We start from the raw sequence: 21,835 nt of genomic DNA, 5'->3' as shown, positions 1-21,835 counted from the left end.
CAGTGTTGCGCCAAATTCGCTAGATGTTCGAACAAATAGGTTCGCAATTTTTCCTTTTAGGGTTCAAATGTAAGTTTGGTCTGAACAAACACACAGGCAACAGATTTCGCGTACAAAGATTTATCTTTAATAAATGCTTAACAAACACCATTCGTTACTAAAAGTACAATTCCAAAATATAAGAGTCACAACTTATATTGATATTACCCGATTTGGTCCGAGGTGATCAGTCTCTGTCCAAATCTCTACGTAGGATTTCTGTCCCCAGGTCCCTGCTGTCGAGTGTTGCTCCTAGGTTCTCGCTGCTATCTGGGGTTTTCTCTCCTGGTTTATGCTATTCTATAATCTGTCCCATCTCTTTGGTTACACATTTGTTTCTTTTTTCCTGCGCCCTGATGATCAGTTTATCCTATTCTACAATCTGTCCCATCTCCTTGATTAGTTTACGTCTTACTTGATCCATTTTCTTCAATTGACCCATTGTTTGTTAACTGGTGTCTGTAGTGACCTCACCCGTGTCTGATGAGGTTACCTATGAGCCCTCTGTTTCAGAACTTTCCACGACTGATACTGAACCTCTGCATTATTTACCCACTTTCTCTTACACATGGTGACTCCTTCATTTTATTTCAGTTTTCTTACTTAGACACTACTTCTTCCATTTTATTTCCACACCGGCAAAGAGCAGACGCCAATCAGGTGTCCTGATGCTGCTCACCAGTCAGGGTCTTAGCAAAATCAACCAATTTGGGGGAAGAGGGAAGTGGGAGGCAGGGTGGTGGGGGGTGAGCCTGGGGTGTCAGTGACCTGCAGTACTGTTGTGGAGGCAGGAGGAGTACCTCTGCTTTCTCAGGCTCTACATTAAGGTACATTAAAAAAAAAGCACTTGCCTTTTTGTCGGCGGCCTTATGGATTACATTAGGCCACAGCAGACCTGGATGCTCTGCTCAGTTTCTGCCAAATTTGGGAGTGCGATCCTAAAACCTGCATTAGAAAGAAAGAAAAGACTTGCACTTGTATAGTGCTTTTCACGACCTCAGGACATCCCAGAACGCTTTACAGCCAATGAAGTGTATTTGACGTGTAGTCACTATTGTAAGACTAGCATATTCAGGAGGCCAGGTCTGTTTCGGGCAGCCGCCCTGGAGACTCGGTAGCACTGGCTTCCAATTTGGCAGTCGGCACACTTCCAGGGAGGATTGGCTGCTGGATCGCGCTACCTGAAATTCATCCCCTGCATAGATGTTTAGCGCCCATTTCTGCCCCCTTATTTTTTTTCCTTTTTTTCCTCTTTCCCCACCCCCACACACTCCCAAAATCTGGCAGAGTAGTAGTTATGTTACTGGACTAGCAATCCAGAGACCTGATCTAGAGAACGTTAGTTGAAATTCCACCATTGCAGTTTAAGAATTTGAATCTGAATTTAGGTTAAGAACATAAGAACTAGGAGCAGGAGCAGGCCATTTGGCCCTTCGAGCCTGCTCCGCCATTCAATAAGATCATGGCTGATCTTCTACCTCATCTCCACTTCCCTGCACTATCCCCATATCACTGATTCCCCTAATATTCAAAAATCTATCGATCTCTATCTTGAATATACTCAACGACTGAGCCTTCACAGCTCTCTGGGGTAGAGAATTCCAAAGATTCACAATCCTCTGAGTGAAGAAATTTCTCCTCACCTCAGTCCTAAATGGCCGACCTCTTATTCTGAGACTGTGACCCCTGGTTCTAGACTCCCCAGCCAGGGGAAACATCCTCCCTGCATCTACCCTGTCAAGCCCCTTAAGAATTTTGTATGTTTCAATGAGATCACCTCTCATTCTTCTAAACTCTATAGAATATAGGCCTAGTCTACTCAATCTCTCCTCATTGGACAATCCCCCCATCCCAGATCCAGTCTGGTGAACCTTCGTTGCACTCCCTCTGAGAAGTATATCCTTCCTTAGGTAAGGAGACCAAAAACTGTACACAATACTCCAGGTGTGGTCTCACCAGGGCCCTATATAATTGCAGTAAGACGTCTTTACTCTTATACTCAAATCCTCTTGTAATAAAGGCCAACATACCATTTGCTTTCCTAATTGCTTGCTGTGCCTGTATGTTAACTTTCAGTGATTCGTGTACAAGGACACTCGGGTCCCTCTGAACACCAACATTTCCAAATCTCTCACCATTTTAAAAAATACGCTGCTTTTCTATTTTTCCTACCAAAGTGGATAATTTCACGTTTCTCCACATTATATTCCATTTGCCATGTTTTTGCCCACTCACTTAGCCTGTCTATAGCCCCTTGAAGCCTCCTTTCATTCTCCTCACAACTTACATTCTCACCCAGCTTTGTATCATCAGAAAACTTGGATATATTACATTTGGTCCCCTCATCCAAATCATTGATGTAGATTGTGAATAGCTGAGGCCCAAGCATTGATCCTTGCGGTACCCCACTAGTTACAGCCTGCCAACCTGAAAATGACCCATTTATTCCTACTCTGTTTTCTGTCCGTTAACCTATCCTCAAATCCATGTTAATATATTACCCCCAATCCCATGAGCCCTAATTTTGTTTAAAAACCTCTTATGAAGCACTTCATCGAATGCCTTCGGAAAATCCAAATATACCACACCCACTGGTTCCTCCTGATCTATTCTGCTAGTTACAACCTCAAAAAACTCTTACAGATTCGTCAAACACAATTTTCCTTTCATAAATCCATATTGATTCCGCCCAATCCTATTAAAATTTTCTAAGTGCCCTGTTACCACGTCCTTAATAATAGATTCCAGCATTTTACCTACTAATGTCAAGCTAACTGGTCTGTAATTCCCCGTTTTCTCTCTCCCTCCTTTCTTAAATAGTGGGGTTACATTTGCTACCTTCCAATCTGCGGGAACTGTTCTAGAATCTATGGAATTTTGGAAAATGACAACCAATGCATCCACTATCTCTATAGCCACCTCTTTCAAAACCCTAGGATGTAGGCCATCAGGTCCAGGACATTTATCGGCTTTCAGTCCCATTAATTTCTCCAGTGCTATTTTTTTTACTGATATTTCTTTCTTTCAGTTCCTCATTCTCACTAGACCCTTGGTTCTTCACTATTTCCGGGAAGTTTTTTGCATCTTCTTCCGTGAAGATAGACCCAAAGTATTTGTTTACTTTCTCTGCCATTTCCTTATTCCCCATTATCATTTCTCCTGTCTCAGCCTGTAAGGGACCCACATTTACTTTTGCCAATCTTTTCCTTTTTACATATCTATTGAAGCTTTTACAGTCTGTTTTTATGTCTCTCGCTAGTTTACTCTCATTCTATTTTCCCTTTATCAATTTCTTGGTCCTCCTTTGCTGAATTCTAAAATCCTCCCAAATCTCAGACTTGCTACTGTTTTTGGCAGCATTAGAAACATAGAAGATAGGAGCAGGAGTAGGCCATTCGGCCCCTCGAGCCTGCTCCGCCATTCAATGCGATCATGGCTGATCATCCAAATTCAGTACCCGGTCCCTGCTTTCTCCCCATACCCCTTGATCCCTTTAGCCTTAAGAAATATATCCAACTCCTTCTTGAATATATTTAATGAACTGGCCTCCACCGCCTTCTGTGGTAGAGAGGTCCACAGGTTCACCACTCTCTGGGTGAAGAAATTCCTCCGCATTTCTGTCCTAAATGGCCTACCCTTTATCCTTAGACTGTGTCCCCTGGTTCTGGACTCCCCGACCATCGGGAACATCCTTCCTGCATCTAGTCTGTCCAGTCCTGTCAGAATTTTATAAGTTTCAATGAGATCATCTCTCATTCTTCTAAACTCCAGCGAGTACAAGTCCAATCGACCCAATCTCTCCTCATACGTCATTCCTGCCATCCCAGGTATCAGCCTGGTGAATCTTCGCTGAACTCCTTCCATGGCAAGAACATCCTTCCTCAGATAAGGCGACCAAAACTGCACGCAATACTCAAGATGTGGTTTCACCAAGGCCCTGTACAGCTGCAGCATGACATCCTTGTTCCTGTACTCAAACCCTCTCGCTATGAAGGCCAACATACCACTTGTCTTCTGTGGTAAACCACTTTTATCGTTCACTATCGTTACACTATGGTTATCACTGTTATATCGTTACACTATGGTTATCACTGTTTACACTGTTGTATCACTACACGAGGTCGCCTCTTGTCACGCTGTTATACCTGGGCTGACCACTGCTGACTCCGCCCATGGCTCCACCTACTTGCCCAGGTATAAAGGTGGTCGACTGGCTGGTATTCCTCCTTGTTGGATCCGATCACCCACGAGGGTGGGCTCTGTTATTTAGCCAATAAAAACCTATAGTTACTGTCTTAACTCGTCGCTTTTCATTGGATGAATCGATAGGTATATCAATTTTATTGGCTAAATTTTGAAATGTCTTTAACGGAGCAGCCAAACGACCAGTCAGACGCCCAGCTACAACAGCCACAGCAGCCGGCCTGGCTGCGAGCCCTCCGACCGCCGTACCTGGATCTAAACCCACAGGCAGCAAACTCAGCCCTCGACTTCAAACACTGGCTGAGCTGTTTCGAATCCTACCTGGGAGAATCCGGCGTGCCTCAGAGATCCAAACTAAGAGTTCTGACCGCCCAAGTGAGCCCTAAAGTATTTGCACTCATCCAGGAACTTACTACATACGAGGCCGCCCTCAACCTGCTGAAAGAGCAGTACCGGAGCCCGGTAAATTCTATGTATGCCAGACATCTCCTAAGATCCTGCCCGCAACAGCCAGGAGAGTCTGTAGATGAATTTTTATGGGCGCTACAAACACTCGGCAGGGACTGTGACTTTAAAGCTGTAACGGCTGCAGAAAATACTGAAGAGAATATCCGCGATGCCTGCGTGAAAGGCCTTCGGTCCGACTACTCACAGCAAAGACTGCTCGAATCAAAGGACCTCGACCTGAACACAGCTGCAGCCCTCGCTCGCTCTCTGGAAGTGGCCCATCGGGACCTCGAGGCGTACTCCAGGTACTGTGCTGCGCGACCCTGGGACTCGGGCCCGACCCCGACCGCAATAACCCCTCACACCGCCGCCTCTGGGACCTACCTCAGCGTCGGCGTCCCGGACCCGATCAGGACCGCCACCCCCGGTACCGGCTGCGACATCGGAGCCCCGCGATCGGGCCGCCGGCTGCTTTTTCTGTGGCCAGGCGAAACACCCGAGGGCGCGCTGCCCTGCAAGAAACGCGACCTGCTCCGACTGCCACAAGAAAGGCCACTTCGCGAAGGCCTGCAGGGGGAAAGCCACAGACGCCAGCAGTGACTCATGCGAGTTGTGGGGGCAGCCATCTTTCATCAAGGCCACAGATGCCAGTATCCCCTCGTGTGAGTCGTGGGGGCGGCCATCTTTGATCAAGGCCACCGACACCGGCAGTGCCTCATGTGAGTTGTGGGGGCGGCCATCTTCTCCGCCATTTTATGCAACGTCGTGGGCACCGCCATTTTGTTCACCACACTCGACCGCCACCTTGTCTCCAGACCCGACCACAGCCTCACCCGCAGACTACAGCAGCTCGCTCAGCCATACACTAGCCTCCGTCACAATGGACCAAGCTCGCCCAAATCACCTGTCCAAGTCCATGATGGACATCAAAGTAAACGGCCACGCCACGACCTGCCTGTTCGACAGCGGAAGCACGGAGAGTTTCATCCATCCAGGCACGGTGAGCCACTGCTCCCTCACTGTCCAGCCAACGCGCAACCGGATCTCGATGGCGTCGAGGTCCCATTCAACAGACATCAGCGGATACTGTGTTGTGACCCTGTCGGTTAGGGGCACGGAGTATAAAAATTTTAAACTTCTCGTCCTGCCCCAACTCTGCGCTGCCGTCCTACTAGGGCTGGATTTCCAATCCCACCTTCAAAGTGTCACTTTGGCATATGGTGGACCCCTCCCCCCACTCAGTCGACAACCAACAGCCTTTAAACCGCCCACCGCGTACCACCTGCGGCCTATCCACCCTCAGGGTTCCGACCCCCTCCCTGTTCGCCAACCTCACCCGCGACTGTAAACCCGTCGCTACCAAGAGCAGGCGGTACAGCGCCGGGGACAGAGCTTTTATTAGCTCTGAGGTGCAGCGTCTCCTGAAAGAGGGCATCATCGAGAGGAGCAACAGCCCCTGGCGTGCCCAGGTCGTAGTCGTTAAGACCGGCGATAAAAACCGCCTAGTCATCGACTACAGCCAAACCATAAACCGGTACACCCAGCTGGACGCATACCCCCTTCCCCGCATATCTGATATGGTCAATCAGATTGCACAGTACCGAGTATTCTCTACCATCGACCTTAAGTCGGCCTACCACCAACTTCCTATCCGCCCTGAGGACCGCCAGTATACCGCCTTCGAGGCGAATGGCCGCCTCTCCCACTTCCTTAGGGTTCCCTTCGGCGTCACCAACGGGGTTTCGGTCTTCCAAAGGGAGATGGACCGGATGGTTGACCAGAACGGCTGCAAGCCACGTTCCCCTATCTAGATAACGTCACCATCTGCGGCCGCGACCGGCAGGACCATGATGTTAATCTGGAGAGATTCCTCCGTACGGCCCAACGGCTGAACCTCACCTACAATAAGGAGAAATGTGTGTTTAACACCTCGCACCTTGCCATCCTCGGCTGCGTAGTAGAGAACGGAGTCATCGGCCCCGACCCTGAAAGAATGCGCCCCCTCATGGAGCTTCCCCTCCCCCACTGTCCAAAGGCGCTGAAGAGGACCCTGGGGCTCTTCGCCTACTATGCCCAATGGGTGCCGAATTATGCGGACAAAGCCAGACCCCTCATGAAGTCCGCCTCCTTCCCCCTGACGGCAGAAGCGTGCGCAGCCTTCTCCCTCATTAAGGGAGACATTGCTAAGGCCGCAATGCACGCGGTGGATGAGTCTATCCCTTTCCAAGTGGAGAGCGATGCATCCGACTTCGCCCTAGCCGCAACCCTTAACCAGGAGGGGAGACCGGTGGCCGCCTTCTCAAGGACCCTCCAGGGCCCTGAGATCCGACACTCCTCGGTCGAGAAGGAGGCCCAGGCGATCGTGGAGGCTGTACGATGCTGGAGGCATTACCTGGCAGGCAAACGATTTACCCTCCTCACCGACCAGCGTTCGGTCGCTTTTATGTTTAATAACAAGCTGAGGGGCAAAATCAAGAACGACAAGATCTTGAGGTGGAGAATCGAGCTCTCCACCTATGATTATGAGATCTTGTACCGGCCTGGTAAACTGAACGAACCCCCAGATGCTCTATGTGATGAAATATTCCATTCATCACTGCCTGTGACTGTGGTTGGTTTCAGGTTTCAGTTCCCTTACCTCAGTTCCGTCTCCTCACCATTGTATTGTATATTGTAATGTATTGTGTGTAGGGCTCCGCCCATACCTGGCCCCTATGTAAGCAAGCTCAGTCTGGCCTCATATCCAGTACTGCAGACCTCCAGATGGAAGATACCTCTCTCCACTGCGTGTTACCTTCTAAGTTAATAAAAGCCTTGTTTTGTTTCGCTAACATCGAGTCTCGGAATTATTGAGGCACATCACTCTATCACGGAGTACATGCGCCAACGCGCAAATTGATAGACTGCAGACCCTCCACAACGACCTCTGCCACCCCGGAGTCACCAGACTTTACCACTTCATTAAGGCCCGCAACCTGCCCTACTCCATCGAGGAGGTCAGGACCATGACCAGGAACTGCCAAACCTGTGCCGAATGCAAACCGCATTTCTTTAGGCCGGACAGAGCAAGCCTGATCAAGGCCACCCGCCCCTTCGAGCGCTTGAGCATCGATTTTAAGGGGCCCCTCCCGTCCTCTGACCGTAATGTGTACTTCCTCAACATCATTGACGAGTACTCCCGTTTCCCCTTTGCCTTCCCCTGCCCAGACATGACCAGTACCACGGTCATCAAATGCCTGAACGACCTCTTCGCCGTGTTCGGGTTCCCGAACTATATACACACCGATCGGGGCTCCTCCTTCATGAGCGAGGAACTTCGCCAGTTCCTACTAGCGAGAGGTATTGCTGCAAGCAGGACCACCAGCTACAACCCCCGAGGGAACGGCCAGGTGGAAAGAGAGAACGCGACTGTCTGGAAGGCCGTTCTCTTAGCCTTAAAGTCCAAGGGCCTCCCAACCTCTCGCTGGCAGGAAGTCCTCCCGGCAGCGCTGCATTCCATCCCGTCACTGCTTTGCACTGCCATTAACGCCACCCCCCATGAACGAATGTTTGTTTTCCCCAGGAAGTCGACTACGGGAACCACGCTACCAATTTGGCTGACCTCTCCGGGGCCCGTCTTGCTGCGAAAGCACGCGAGGGCCCATAAAACGGACCCCCTGGTCGAGAGGGTGGACCTCCTGCACGCCAACCCCCAGTACGCCTATGTGGCATACCCAGACGGGCGGGAGGACACAGTCTCCTTACGAGACCTCACACCCTCGGGCATCCCTGAGACACCACCTTTACCCCCCACCACCCCCCCAAATCCAGCCCAGGTAGACGGCATGCCGGAACCCCACGAGCCTTCGCCGACCACGCAGACACCAGCATTAACATCGGATACTGCATCACCGCCGCCGCTGCTGCGATGACCGGAAAGGCTTACGAGGCCTCCGGACAGACTGACATATCCGAACTGGTAGTACACTTCACCCCGCCGGACTCAAATCTAAACAAGGGGTGAATGTGGTAAACCACTTTTATCGTTCACTATCGTTACACTATGGTTATCACTGTTATATCGTTACACTATGGTTATCACTGTTTACACTGTTGTATCACTACACGAGGTCGCCTCTTGTCACGCTGTTATACCTGGGCTGACCACTGCTGACTCCGCCCATGGCTCCACCTACTTGCCCAGGTATAAAGGTGGTCGACTGGCTGGTATTCCTCCTTGTTGGATCCGATCACCCACGAGGGTGGGCTCTGTTATTTAGCCAATAAAAACCTATAGTTACTGTCTTAACTCGTCGCTTTTCATTGGATGAATCGATAGGTATATCACCTCCTTAACAACCTGCTGCACCTGTATGCTTACCTTCAGCGACTGGTGCACAAGGACACCCAGGTCTCGTTGCACTTCCCCTTCTCCCAATCTATTGCCATTTAGATAATAATCTGCCTTCCTGTTTTTGCCACCAAAGTGGATAACCACACATTTATCCACGTTATATTGCATCTGCCATGTTTCTGCCCAATCACCCAACATGTCCAAATCATCCTGGAGTTTCTCGACATCCTCCTCACAGCACACACACCCACCCAGCTTTGTGTCGTCTGCAAATTTGGAGATATTACATCTAGCTCCCTTGTCCAGATCATTTATATATATATATTGTGAATAGCTGGGGTCCAAGGACCGATCCCTGCGGTACCCCACTAGTCACTGCCTGCCATTCGGAAAAAGACCCGTTTATTCCAACTCTTTGCTTTCTGTCTGCCAACCAGTTCTCTATCCAAGTCAATACCTTGCCCCCAGTCCCATGTGCCTTAACTTTACACGCTAATCTCTTATGCGGGACCTTATCGAAGGCCTTCTGAAAGTCCAGATACACCACATCCACTGGTTCTCCCTTATCTATTTTACCAGTTGCATCCTCAAAAAATTCCAGTAGATTAGTCAAGCACGATTTACCTTTTGTGAATCCATGTTGACTGTCACTGTTTTCCAAGTGCTTTGCTATTACACCTTTTATAATGGACTCTAGCATTTTCCCCACAACCAATGTCAGGCTTACCGGTCTGTAATTCCCCGTTTTCTCTCCACCACCTTTTTTGAATAGTGGGGTAACATTAGCTACCCTCCAATCCATGAGTACTGTTCCCGATTCCATCGAATGTTGGAAGATGATCAGCAAAGCATCTACTATTTCTAGGGCCACTTCCTTAAGTACCCTAGGATGTAGATTATCAGGCCCTGGGGATTTATCAGCCTTCAGTCCCATCAATTTCCCTAACACCATTTCCCTACAAATACTGATTTCTTTCAGTTCCACCCTGTCATCAGACCCTATGTTCCCCGGCATCTCTGGGAGGTTATTTGTGTCCTCCTTTGTGAAGACAGAACCAAAATATGTATTTACAGGAAACTTTCTGATATCCGGCACTGACGGGACCGAGCTGGTGCCGTACCATCAAAAGTGCCGGACATACCAGCGTTAATGTTGAAACATACGGAACTGAAAAGCTCTGTGTGAATCAACAAACCCTGTTGCTTCAAAACAATCAGCTGCAGCTGCAAGCGTCTCTAGCTGAAGCTGTTGCTATAGCTACAGACCTTGCAGTGCCTGACTGGGGGGGAAAAAAAGCAACAAGAACTAAAAAAAACTTATAGAAAACGGCTCCTGATTTTTGCCGTTAGATCGAGTATTCCGGACATATAACCTCCGGATAAACCAAAGTTTCCTATAGTTGGTCTGCCATTTCTTTGTTCCCCATTATAGATTCCCCTGATTCTGAATGCAAGGGACCTACACTTGACTTCACCAATCTTTTTCTCTTCACATATCTATAAAAGCTTTTACAGTCAGTTTTTATGTTCCCTGCAAGCTTACTCTCATATTCTATTTTCCCCTTCTTAATTAATCCCTTTGTCCTCCTTTGTTGAATCCTAAACTGCTCCCAATCCTCAGGATTATTGCTTTTTCTGGCCAATTTATATGTCCTCTCCTTGGATCTTATGCTATCCCTAATTTCCCTTGTTAGCCACGGTTGAGTCACCTTTTTTGTTTTACTTTTTTGCCAAACTGGAACGAACAAATTCTGTAGTTCATCCATGCGGTCTTTGAATGTTTGTCATTGCCTATCCACCGTGAACCCTTTGAGTGACTCCCCAATCAATCCTACCCCACTCGCGCCTCAGACCATCGTAGTTTCCTTTATTTAAATTTAGGACCCTAGTCTCTGAGTCAACTACTTCATTCTCCATCTTAATGAAGAATTCGATCATATTATGATCGCTCCGACCCAAGGGGCCTCGTACAACAAGATTGTTAATTAATCCTTTCTCGTTACATAATACCCAGTCTAAGATGGCCTGATCTCTGGTTGGTTCCTCGACATATTGGTCCAGGAAACCATCCCGTAAACACTCCAGGAATTCCTCCTCCACAGTATTGTTACTAATTTGGTTAGCCCAATCTATATGTAGATTAAAGTCACCTATGATGACTGCTGTGCCCTTATTGCACGCTTCTTTAATTTCCCTTTTAATGCCATCCCCAACCTCTGCCTTACTGTTTGGAGGTCTATATACCACTCCCACTAACGTTTTCTGCCCCTTGGTATTTCTCAATTCTACCCATACAGATTCCACATCATCGGAGCTAATATCCTTCCTTACAATTGTGTTAATCCCTTCTTTAACCAGTAATGCTACCCCACCTCCCTTTCCTTTTTGCCTATCTTTTCTGAATATCGAATACCCCTGGATGTTGAGTTCCCAGCCTTGGCCATCCTTGAGCCACGTTTCCGTAATCCCAACCAAATCATATTTGTTTACCTCTATTTGCGCACCCAATTCATCCACCTTATTACGAATGCTCCTCGCATTAAGACACAAAGCCTTCAGGCTTGTTTTTTTTTAAATTATTAGAATTATTATTTACTGTGGCCACGTTTGATTTAAACTGTTGATTCTCTGACTGCCACGTTTGTTTTTCTCCTTCCTATCTTTTGCTTTTATCCTTGTTTCCCTTTCCTCTGTCTCCCTGCTCAGGTTCCCAACCCCCTGCCATTTTAGTTTAAACCCTCCCCCAGAGCACTAGCAAACACTCCCCCTAGGACATCAGTTCCAGCCCTGCCCAGGTACAAACCGTCCGGTTTGAACTGGTCCCACCTCCCCCAGAACCGGTTCCAATGTCCCAGGAACTTGAATCCCTCCCCGTTGCACCATTCCTCTAGCCACGTATTCATCTGAAATATCCTTCTATTTCTACTTTGGCTAGCACGTGGCACTGGTAGCAATCCTGAGATTACTACCTTTTGAGGTCCTATTTTTTAATTTACCTCCTAATTTCCTATATTCAGCTTTTAGGACCTCATCCCAGTTTTTACCTATATCGTTGGTGCCTATATGCACCACGACAACTGGCTGTTCACCCTCCCCTTCCAAGATGTTCTGCAGCCGCTCTGAGACATCCTTGACCCTTGCACCAGGGAGGCAACACACCATCCTGGAGTCTCGTTTGCGGCCGCAGAAACGCCTATCTATTCCCCTTACAATAGAATCCGCTATTACTATAGCTCTACCCCTCTTTTTCCTCCTGTCCTGTGCAGCAGAGCCACCCCTGGTGCCAGGAAGTTGGCTGCTGCTACTTTCCTCTGATAAGCCATCCCCCCCAACAGTACTCAAAGTGGTGTATCTGAGAGGGGGATGTCCACAGGGGACCCCTGCACTACCTGCCTGCGCCTAGTACTCTGCCTGTTGGTCACCCCTTCCCTTTCTGCCTGTCCAACCTCTACCTGTGGTGTGTCCAACTCCGTAAACGTGCTATTCACGACGCCCCGAGCATCGTGAACGCTCCAGTATGCATCCAATCTCGGCTCCAGTGCCACAATGCGGTCTGTCAGTAGCTGCAGCTGGATGCACTTCCTGCACTCGTAGTTGTCAGGCTTATAAGCCTCTTCCTTTGATTTAATACTATCTTTAACTTCTCTTGTTAGCCACGGTTGGACCACTTTTCCCGGGGGGATTCTTGTGCCTTAAAGGAATGTATATTTGTTGTAAATTATGTATTAATTCTTTATATGCTAGCCATTGTTCGTCCACTGTCATACCTTTTAATGTAGTTTCCCAATCTACCTTAGCCAGCTCGCTCCTCATACCTACGTAGTTTTGTTTTGTTTCGATTTAAGACCCTAGTTTCAGATTTAACTAAATTACTTTCAAACTCAATATAAAATTCTATCAGATTATGGTCACTCTTCCCTAAAGGCCCCTTTACTGCAAGGTTATTAATTATCCCTTTCTCATTGCACAATACTAGATTTAAAATAGCCTCTTCCCTAGTTGGTTCCTCAACATACTGATCTAGAAAACTATCTTGTATACATTCCATGATTCGTCCTCCACACTATTACTGCAAATTTGGATTGCCCAGTCTATATGTAGATTAAAGTCCCCCCATGATTACTGTATTACCCTTGTTACATACGCCTCTAATTTCCTGATTTATACTCCGCCCTACATTACAAGTACTGTTTGGGGGCCTATAAACAACTCCCACCAATGTTTTCTGTCCCTTGCTGTTTTTTTTTTAGCTCCACCCAAACTGATTTTACTTCTTGATTTTCGGAGCTAAGATCCTTTCTCTCTACTATCTTTATCCCATCCTTTATTATCAGGGCTATCCCTCCTCCTTTTCCATTTTGCCTATCCCTTCTAACAGTTATGTATGCTGGAATATTTAGTTCCCAACCTTGGCCACTTTGCAACTATGTTTCCGTTATGGCTATTGGATCAAACCGGTTCATTTCTACCTGCGCTATTAATTCATCTACAGGAAACTTTCGATTTACCGGCACCTAAATAACCAGAAATCTCGGTTAGCCGGCAAAATTCAGGAGTAGGCTCAGGTAACTTTTATTACTTGCCTTCCTCCATTTGCTGCAGCTGTTGCTAAGCTACAGAGACGCTTGCAACTTGTGGCCATTGTTCTGAAGCTGTTACTAAGCAACAGGGTTTGTTGCTTTATACGGAGCTCTCAGCCCCGTATCTTTTACTATAGCTTTCGGTTATCCGGAATTTTTGATGAACCGTGCCGGAGAAAAAAAAGTTTCCTGTATTTTGTTGCGAATGCTTCGCGCTTTCAGATATAATGTCTTTAGCTTTGACTTATTTCTCTTTTTCCCTGATGTCACCTTAGTCACTGATGCCTTATTACCTTTGTTACTCTCTTTGTCCGTTCCTGACCCATCTGCTTATTTTTACCCAAAACTCTACTCTGCTCTGGAGCCTTGACATTTCTCTCTCTGCTTTTAAATTTACTCTTTCCTGAATCCTCCTGCCCCTCCTCCCCCCTTCATTAGTTTAAAGCCCTGTCTACTGCCCTAGTTATTCGGTTCGCCAGGACACTGGTCACAACCCGTTTTAAGTGGAGCCCGTCCCAACAGAGCAGCTCCCTCTTCCCCCAGTACTGGTGCCAGTGCCCCATGAACTGAAACCCTTTCCTCCCACACCACTCTTTGAGCCACGCGTTTAAACCCCTAATCTGTTTGTCCCTATGCCAATTTGCACGTGGCTCAGGTAACAATCCAGAGATGATTACCTTTTGAGGTTCTGCTTTTTAATTTGGATCCTAGCTCCTCAAACCCCCTCAGCAGAACATCATTCCTAGTTCTACCAAATGTCGTTGGTTCCTATGTGGACCACGACAACTGGATTCTTCTCCAGCCGCGAGGAGATGCCTTTAACCCTGGCACCAGGCAGGCAACGCAACCTTTGGAATTCTCGGTTGCGGCTGCAGAGAACAGTATCTATCCCCCTGACTATACTGTCCCCTACCACAACTACATTCCCTTTCACTCCCCCCACTTGAATGGCCTCCGGCACCATGGTACCATGGTGCCATGGTCAGCCTGCTCATCCATCGTGCAGGCTTTTCCCTTTCCACACAGGCAGCAAGAACCTCATATCTGTTGGACAAGGGCAAAGGCTGAGGCTCCTCCAGCACTGCACCTGGGGTCCCCTTGCCTGCCCGAGTTGTAGTCACACCCTCCTGTCCCTGACCACTAACCAGACCTGTATCACTACCTAACCTCAGGGGTGTGACTGCCTCCTGGATCAAAGTGTCCAGGTAAATCTCCCCAACCCTGATGCCCTGCAATGTTTACACCTCAGACTCCAGCTGAAAAACTCGGAGCTGAAGTTTCTCAAGATGCAGTCACTTACTGCAAACATGGTTGTCCGGGATCACAATGCTCTCCACAAACTCCCACATGCTGCAGATGCGGCACACCGCCTGCACTGCCATCCCTATATGACACTTTTATTTAATTAAATTTGTAATTAGGTAAATTCGTTTACAGTGTAGTTTCCTGACTACTTACTTGATCTAGATTAAGTTAAGGGTAGTGAAATTAAATATCCACCTGTAACACACAGCACTACAAGCAGTGTAGGCAAAAAGCAACAACTCCTTCCCCCTCTTCTCCGAATTCCCACTCTTTCCAAATTCCCAACCAAAGCACTCTGTTCAAGTCCACTCCGTTTAATCCTGCTCTGTGCAGACCAGAATTAAAAGGAATCTGGAAATAAAAGATGGTATCAGTAAAAGTCATCATGAAGCTGTCGGATTGTCGTCAAAATCCAACTGGTTCACTAATGTCCATTAGAGAAGATAACCTGTTGTCCTTACCTGGCCTGATCTATCTGTGGCTCCAGTCCCACAAGCCATTCAATTGTCAGGGAAACTTGGAATGGCCAATAAAAGCTGGCCTTACCAATGACACCCACATCCCAGGAATTAATGATTAATATAAGTTAATATATTGCAGTAGGGAGATTGGAAGTTGGGTGTTGTGTCAGAATGAAAATGGTATTTGTAGAGTGTTGGCTTTTGTAATCAGAAGTGAAAATTTACCATAGAAAGTATAAACAGACAGCTATAAAAAGAAAAATTATTTATACTGCTCACTGGTATCGTAACTAAGATTGTTGCATACAATTCACTACATCCTCGGCTGAGGACACCAGCTAATTTTGACTTTGATGTATAGAATGGTGGGTGGTTAGGGTAAGTTGGAGATATGTGTAATTCTAAATTAAGTTAAAGCTAATACGTGAACCATTGAGAAGTCCAAACCAAACCTCGAAGTCCCACCTTGATTAGATCTGCAACCCCATTTCAACTCCCCATGTTCCATTTTCAGAAGTCAAAATGTTGAAATCCAGGAGTCAGTGTAGAAACATTGGTATGTTAATGACTTGAGTTTTTTCTCCCAACAATCTCCAGTGGTTCAGGGCGAGTTTGATTGGATAGAACTAACAGCAGCGAAGAGCAGTGGCTGGTTAGATGCCACAAACAAAAGTGAACATGAGCATTAGATGTCTACAATGCAGCATGATGGGAGTGTGATTTAAAAGTGAGTAGTTTACAGGAATATAATTGAGAAAATACAGGATATGTATAATTTGATGTGAAGAATTGTAGGTTGGAGCAAACCCTTCGAATTTCAGTGTAATTGCTCTTCATGCTTCAATATTTATTTATTTCCATCTAAGTCTGACCTGTGTGATCCCGTGAATGGAAGATGGGCATTGGCAGTCAGTTATGTGATGATTACATTTGTGATATCACTTCTCCAAACTGCAAGAATTATGTATGAGTAGAATATCTGGGAAGTAATATTGTCAGCAAAAAGATTGTCCGTAATTGTTTTGCACTTGTTTTGATCGTCAATCTATCTAGCACAAGTAAGTTGACAGCCGATAACTTGGAGTTTATTTTAAATATATCTGTACACATTTAGGATTCTGCAGGCTGCAGTGCTGAAAATGAAACATGACATGCTTTGTTTTATACAATAATTATGCTACTCATTGCGCTGGCCTGAAGAATTTTTGGCCAGAGCTGGTAGACTTTCTCAAGGTATAAGGGTACTGAGTGTAGTGATTATTGGACTAGCAGTCAAGACGTCTTGAGTTCAAATCCCACTGTGGCAAATTGAATTCAATGGGGGAAAAATTTGGTATCGCCTATTTTGGGGCGCTAATATCGGCCGGGCGCAAAGTTTAGCGCTCGGCGCTAATTATCGCCTCCGACTGCAAAATTCGCCCCTGGAGATGATTTGAGCGCTAAATCAGATGCTACACACCTCTCTTAAGGCACTAACGTTGGGGAGCGAAGCGCTACCTCAACGCTACTGAAGCTCAGGCGATGTCAGTTACTATGGAAGCCAGACAGACTGGTGCTGTCCAGTTCTTAAAGGGGAGGGTCCATCTTGCTGGCCAGCCACACCCTGCTCATTGCAGCCTTGAATCTCGGCCAGAGAGACCTCTAAAGCAATTGTGTTGGAAGCACTAATGGATAGGCCCTGGGAAAGAGCTTGGCGCTTTGGAACCTCAAAAGTGGTGCTGAGGGCCAAAACTCCTTAGGACAGCATTAAATCTTTCCAGACGTCTCTTTCCCTCTCAACCTGCGTGTACCAAAAATTTTGCCGACAAGAAAAGGCCGGAAGCGTCCGCCTTTAAATAGCATTCCCCCAGCCCCTTCCCGACTTGAAAACGTTCCCCTCTACCTGTTGTTCCTAGCGGCAGGCGCTGAGGCAGGGGGCACGACTCAATATGCGGTCCGGGGCGTTGCACGCTCGACTGACATCATGATCTGCGGGCGCAGGAGATCGTGGCGGTAGTATTTAGCGCCGCTGCAAAATGACTGGTTAATTTCGCGAGCAGCGCTAAAATCGCCACGCTCGGACACTAAGTTCCTAGCGCCCCCCAGAGGCGCTAACCAACTGAATTTTCCCCCCAATAGATCTGGTAATTTGTGGGCTAGCACCAGAGGAAATAACTATGAACCCAGCTGGATCACCAATGATGCTTCAGGGATATGAACCTGCCTGGTCTGGTTTATATATGACTCTCGTCCACACTACTCACTTGACTCGAACGCCCACTGAAGCAAGGCATTCACTTATCAAATCTATAGCTTTGGGCAATTGAGGATGACTAACCAGTGCAGCCTTGCCAATGTCGCCCACATCCTGAGAGGCTTTACCTCTTTAACTTTACGCCAGCTTCAGTATAACTGTAAACTTTAAAAAGATGCTAGGCAGAAAACATTTAAACTTTTATTTTTAACCTTGACAATTGGCGAAGGACCAATTGTCCCATCAGCTATTTGCTAACATTAAAAATGTAACCAGTATTTGAACTGCGAGTGCAGCTCTGCACCTAAGTACATATACACAGCTGCAGATCTCCGCATTGCTGGCCAGAGAGCCACCAAATTAGTTTCACAATATTAAAAGTTTTTAGAATGGATACTAATTCTATATGAGATATAATCGGTTCCATGTAGCCTAACTAAACTAATATTGTTTTGGATTAAAGGTGTTTGCCCTCTTTCCAGCTTTGCAGCCTTAATACAGACTTAAAATCATATACAATGTGAGAAAGCCGTAAGGGTTGCAAGCTTTCATCCTTCTCCTGTTGTAGTCTTAATCTGACTAGGTTAAAGGGCATCACAGAGTGCTTTAAAATGGCCAATGCTGGCAGACTGAATGTGATACGGCATTTGTTCTCAAAGCACAAAGAAGAAAAAATCAATATTACTTTCTGCTGTGTATAGATGACTAATCAGTAACGATTTCCTCCATTAGTGCTAGAACATTCCACAACAGTATTCACATTTCATCTGAACTTGATATCCAAGTCTGTTGTAACTTTCTGATCGCAGTTGGGAGAAAAAAAATCATTGTGGATCCAGTTCTTTATTTAGCGGTGTATATTTTAACTAGTGTGCTCAAATGAAATGCCGTCTTCTATTTATGGTAGTAGACAATAAGGTTTCTTTTCTAGTGAGTACAAGCCACAGCACTGAGTTTTGTGGACAAGGACCTTTGTGGTGGGAATTGAGCCACCTGAAATCAAATTACAGGAAACTCTTGATTTATCGGCACCTAAATAACCAGAAATCTCTTAACCGGCAAAATTCAGGAGTAGGTTCAGGTAAGTTTTACTTCATATTAGTGGCCGTTCCTGGATCTGTGGCCGTGTAACCGGGGTTCCTGCACCTGTTGCTATGCAACAGGGCCGCCTGGATCTGTGACCGGGGTTCCTGCACCTGTTGCTATGCAACAGGGACGCCTGGATCTGTGGCCGTGTACGGGGCTCTCGTACCTTTTACTATACCTCTCTGTAATCCGGACTTTTTGATAAACCGGCACCACACCGGTCCCGTCGGTGCCGGGTAAAAAAGAGTTTCCTGTACCAGGTTAGTTGTATATCAGCAAATAACTAATATTAGAACAATTTTATGAAAAAATATTTAGTGTTTCTATTGCAGAGTATGGTTTCACCATTACTATATAATTATTGATAGTTTCAATATAGTAATATCCTATATAATGCAGTTAATTAAATCAGATGGCAACGTAATAGTGCAGATCAAGAACCTTTCCCCCTGCCTCTCCTGTAGAATTGATTTCCAGCCCTTTAGAAAAATCCAACCTGCTGTTGAAGCACTTGTTTTATCTATTGCAGAGTGAACTCTGACCAGTGACAGCATATCCCTGTCAGCTGAAAGGAAATGAGATTTAAAATTATCTTTGAAACCTGTTTTGGGTGCAGGCACTTAAATAATCATTTTAAGCCACGCTGATTGCAGACTCGAAGATGGAGCTGTTTTGCTGGCAATCTGCTGTCAAGTTGTACAGAGCCGTGATCAGACTCTATCTGGAGTACTGCGTTCAGTTTTGGGCATCAAACCTGAGGAAAGATATAAAAACAGAAAATGCTGGAAACACTCAGCAGGTCAGGCAGCGTCTGTGGGGAGAGAAACCGAGTTAACGATGATTTTATCATCGGTGTCGGATTGGTGATGTTGTTGGTGGTGATGGTGTTAGGGCTGATCGTGGAAGGATTCAAAGGACCAAGGTATAATTTTTTCAAGGGCACTGATGTAGCTGCAATAGGTCTCAGCTGCAGGTGAGATGACAGAAGCGATCTGTCAATGGTGAGAGAGATTGTTCCAGTGAGGTGGCACTGGACATACAGTTGCCTCTAAACACTTGCAAGCTAAAGAAATCTCTATGGGCCGGATATTCCGACCCCCACAGGTGTGTACGCACCCGTAGGGGCCTTGCAAGTGCCGGTTTCATGCGCTAAAACCCAGCACTTCCGATCTGTCATGAATCCTCTTGACAGATCATCCGCCTGCCCGGGAGAAGGACCTCCGCGGGCAGGAAGTTCAGCTTTCTGCACAACTACCACCCACTGAAAACCTTTAAAAATCTTACGCCAAGTAAAAGCAGGCGTAAGGCCTGCTTTTACCAGCATAAGAGTTTAAAAAAAAATAAAAAGATACATTTTTTTCACTTACTTACCTTTTTAAAAAGTATTTTAAAATTATAAGTTGATTTTTAGCCCGTAAAAAAACTTTATTTTTTTTCAAAATTTAAATTTTTGTTTAAAATATTTAATTTAATGTAATTTTAACTAATTTTAAATATGTGATGTTTTTAAAAAATGTATTTAATGTTTAACTTTTTTAAGTGATCCCCATTCATACTTTTGACAGGCCTATGCATAGAGATCTGTCAAAAGTGTGCAGGGGGATTCCCTCCTTTGATAAGTTACTGATGGCCCACATGATCCCAGGGATGCTTGCGAACTGCCTGCGCCCCTGGGATATCTGGGTCTCTGTGCATTTCGTAGAGCAGAGGCCCAGGATCGGAAGCCTCGGGACCTACGGAGCCAGCAGGTAAATGCGTAGATTTTTTCCGATCCGAGGCATCGGTCTGTAGGAAGCCTCCGATCGGAAAATACGGCCCTATACATATTACAAATGCAGTAACTGTGGGAGACTACAGTCTCCCGCGTAAAGAAATAGGCAACACAGCGAGCTACAAGAAATAGGTCTTTTACTCCAACTCTCACAATACAGTACTGAATTCGTAAAGCCCGCGAGCCTGTGATGACTCACGGATGGGTCACCTGCTGGAACCTGATTGGTTTTCCTTCTCTCAGCAGCAGGCAAGTCTGAACATGCCTTATTCCTCTCAGCTTGCAACTGTCTTGCGGGGGGAGGGGAATACAGCAGTTAAAAGGGGATTATACAGGTTTATCTACATACACACAGTGTTTCCCCAATGTGGCAAATAACGAACATTTCCTGCTCTCTGAAACTGACCATCTGCAACATGGCGTCCTTTACACCACTTCTGCTGCTGTCAGCTTATCAGAAACATCAGAGCAGACTCAAATCACGCCAGGGTGAGCTGGCGTGTTCCCTGAGCAGCGGGTAACCCGTGAGGGAGAACGTAAAATGGGAAGGAAGCCTCAACATAGTATTAAATTGGCTCTTAACAAGCCATTTAATTAGCTCAATTGTATCCCCCGCTGCTTGGTGTCAGGTCAGTTCTCCGCTGACAGACCCGGCACCTGGGAGACTCGTGTGGAGGCGGGTTGAAAGTGGGTTTCTTACTCGATGTCAATCTTCGCTATTTTGACAGCAGACCCGCCCTCTGAACGCCGGCAAATTCGCGGCCAACGTTTCTGGTTGAATCTTTTCCACCCCCTTATTACCCTTATCTTGGAATCTGAAATACAAAAAATTGGTTGTGGCTCCAAAAAAGGCTATTTATCCTAATGATAGAATCCCCATAACCAACACTTGCCTTTTCCTATCAATATTCCCACCCCCTCCCCCCATTAACCAATTGCCCCACAGTGCCACGTACTACTCACGATTTCCCTCCCCTGTGTTGCCATCTTCATCTGCATAATAAATATTCAGCACTCTATCCGTGTGAAAGCCACAACTTTCTGTTCATACAGAAAACTACTTACATAAAATGCAATTTTACCATGTTTCTTTCCTTTTACTCCCACACAACATTCTTTGGCTGTGAGGGGCAATTTTTGGGACACCTGGCTGAACATATGCAAAGATGGTATAAACAGATATTAGAAGAGGCGTCAGCCATTGACCCATGATCCTTGGCTTGGCTATAGCATTAAGAAGGGCTAACTACATGAGCTAAATACAGGCTATAAAAGAAGAAAGGTGTTCATGCTCTAGATGGGATCTAAGATTTAATATAACTTAAGATCTACTTTAGTCAACTGTGAAGGATAAATGTATAATAATTGACAATGAGT

The 21,835-nt window shown here is 46.3% G+C and overlaps 1 protein-coding gene across 6 annotated transcripts in view; it reads left to right on the top strand.

Moving 5' to 3' along the window:
- The window catches only part of zdhhc7 (zDHHC palmitoyltransferase 7), an 84,792-nt gene that overhangs the window by 26,586 nt on the left and 36,371 nt on the right, over nt 1–21,835 (top strand). For 3 of the 6 annotated variants that reach the window (XM_085991791.1, XM_085991785.1, XM_085991787.1), the window contains one exon: nt 15,966–16,095. The exons of the other annotated variants lie outside the window; for them this stretch is intronic. The gene's annotated coding sequence lies outside the window, so the exon portion shown is untranslated. The remainder of the gene's footprint in view (nt 1–15,965; nt 16,096–21,835) is intronic. 6 annotated transcript variants of the gene reach the window in all.

This window comes from Somniosus microcephalus, chromosome 6, assembly GCF_052327205.1.
Source record: "Somniosus microcephalus isolate GS21.2 chromosome 6, FLI_Smic_1.0, whole genome shotgun sequence".
Taxonomy (NCBI): Eukaryota; Metazoa; Chordata; class Chondrichthyes; order Squaliformes; family Somniosidae; genus Somniosus; species Somniosus microcephalus.
This window is presented reverse-complemented; position numbering and strand designations above follow the sequence as displayed.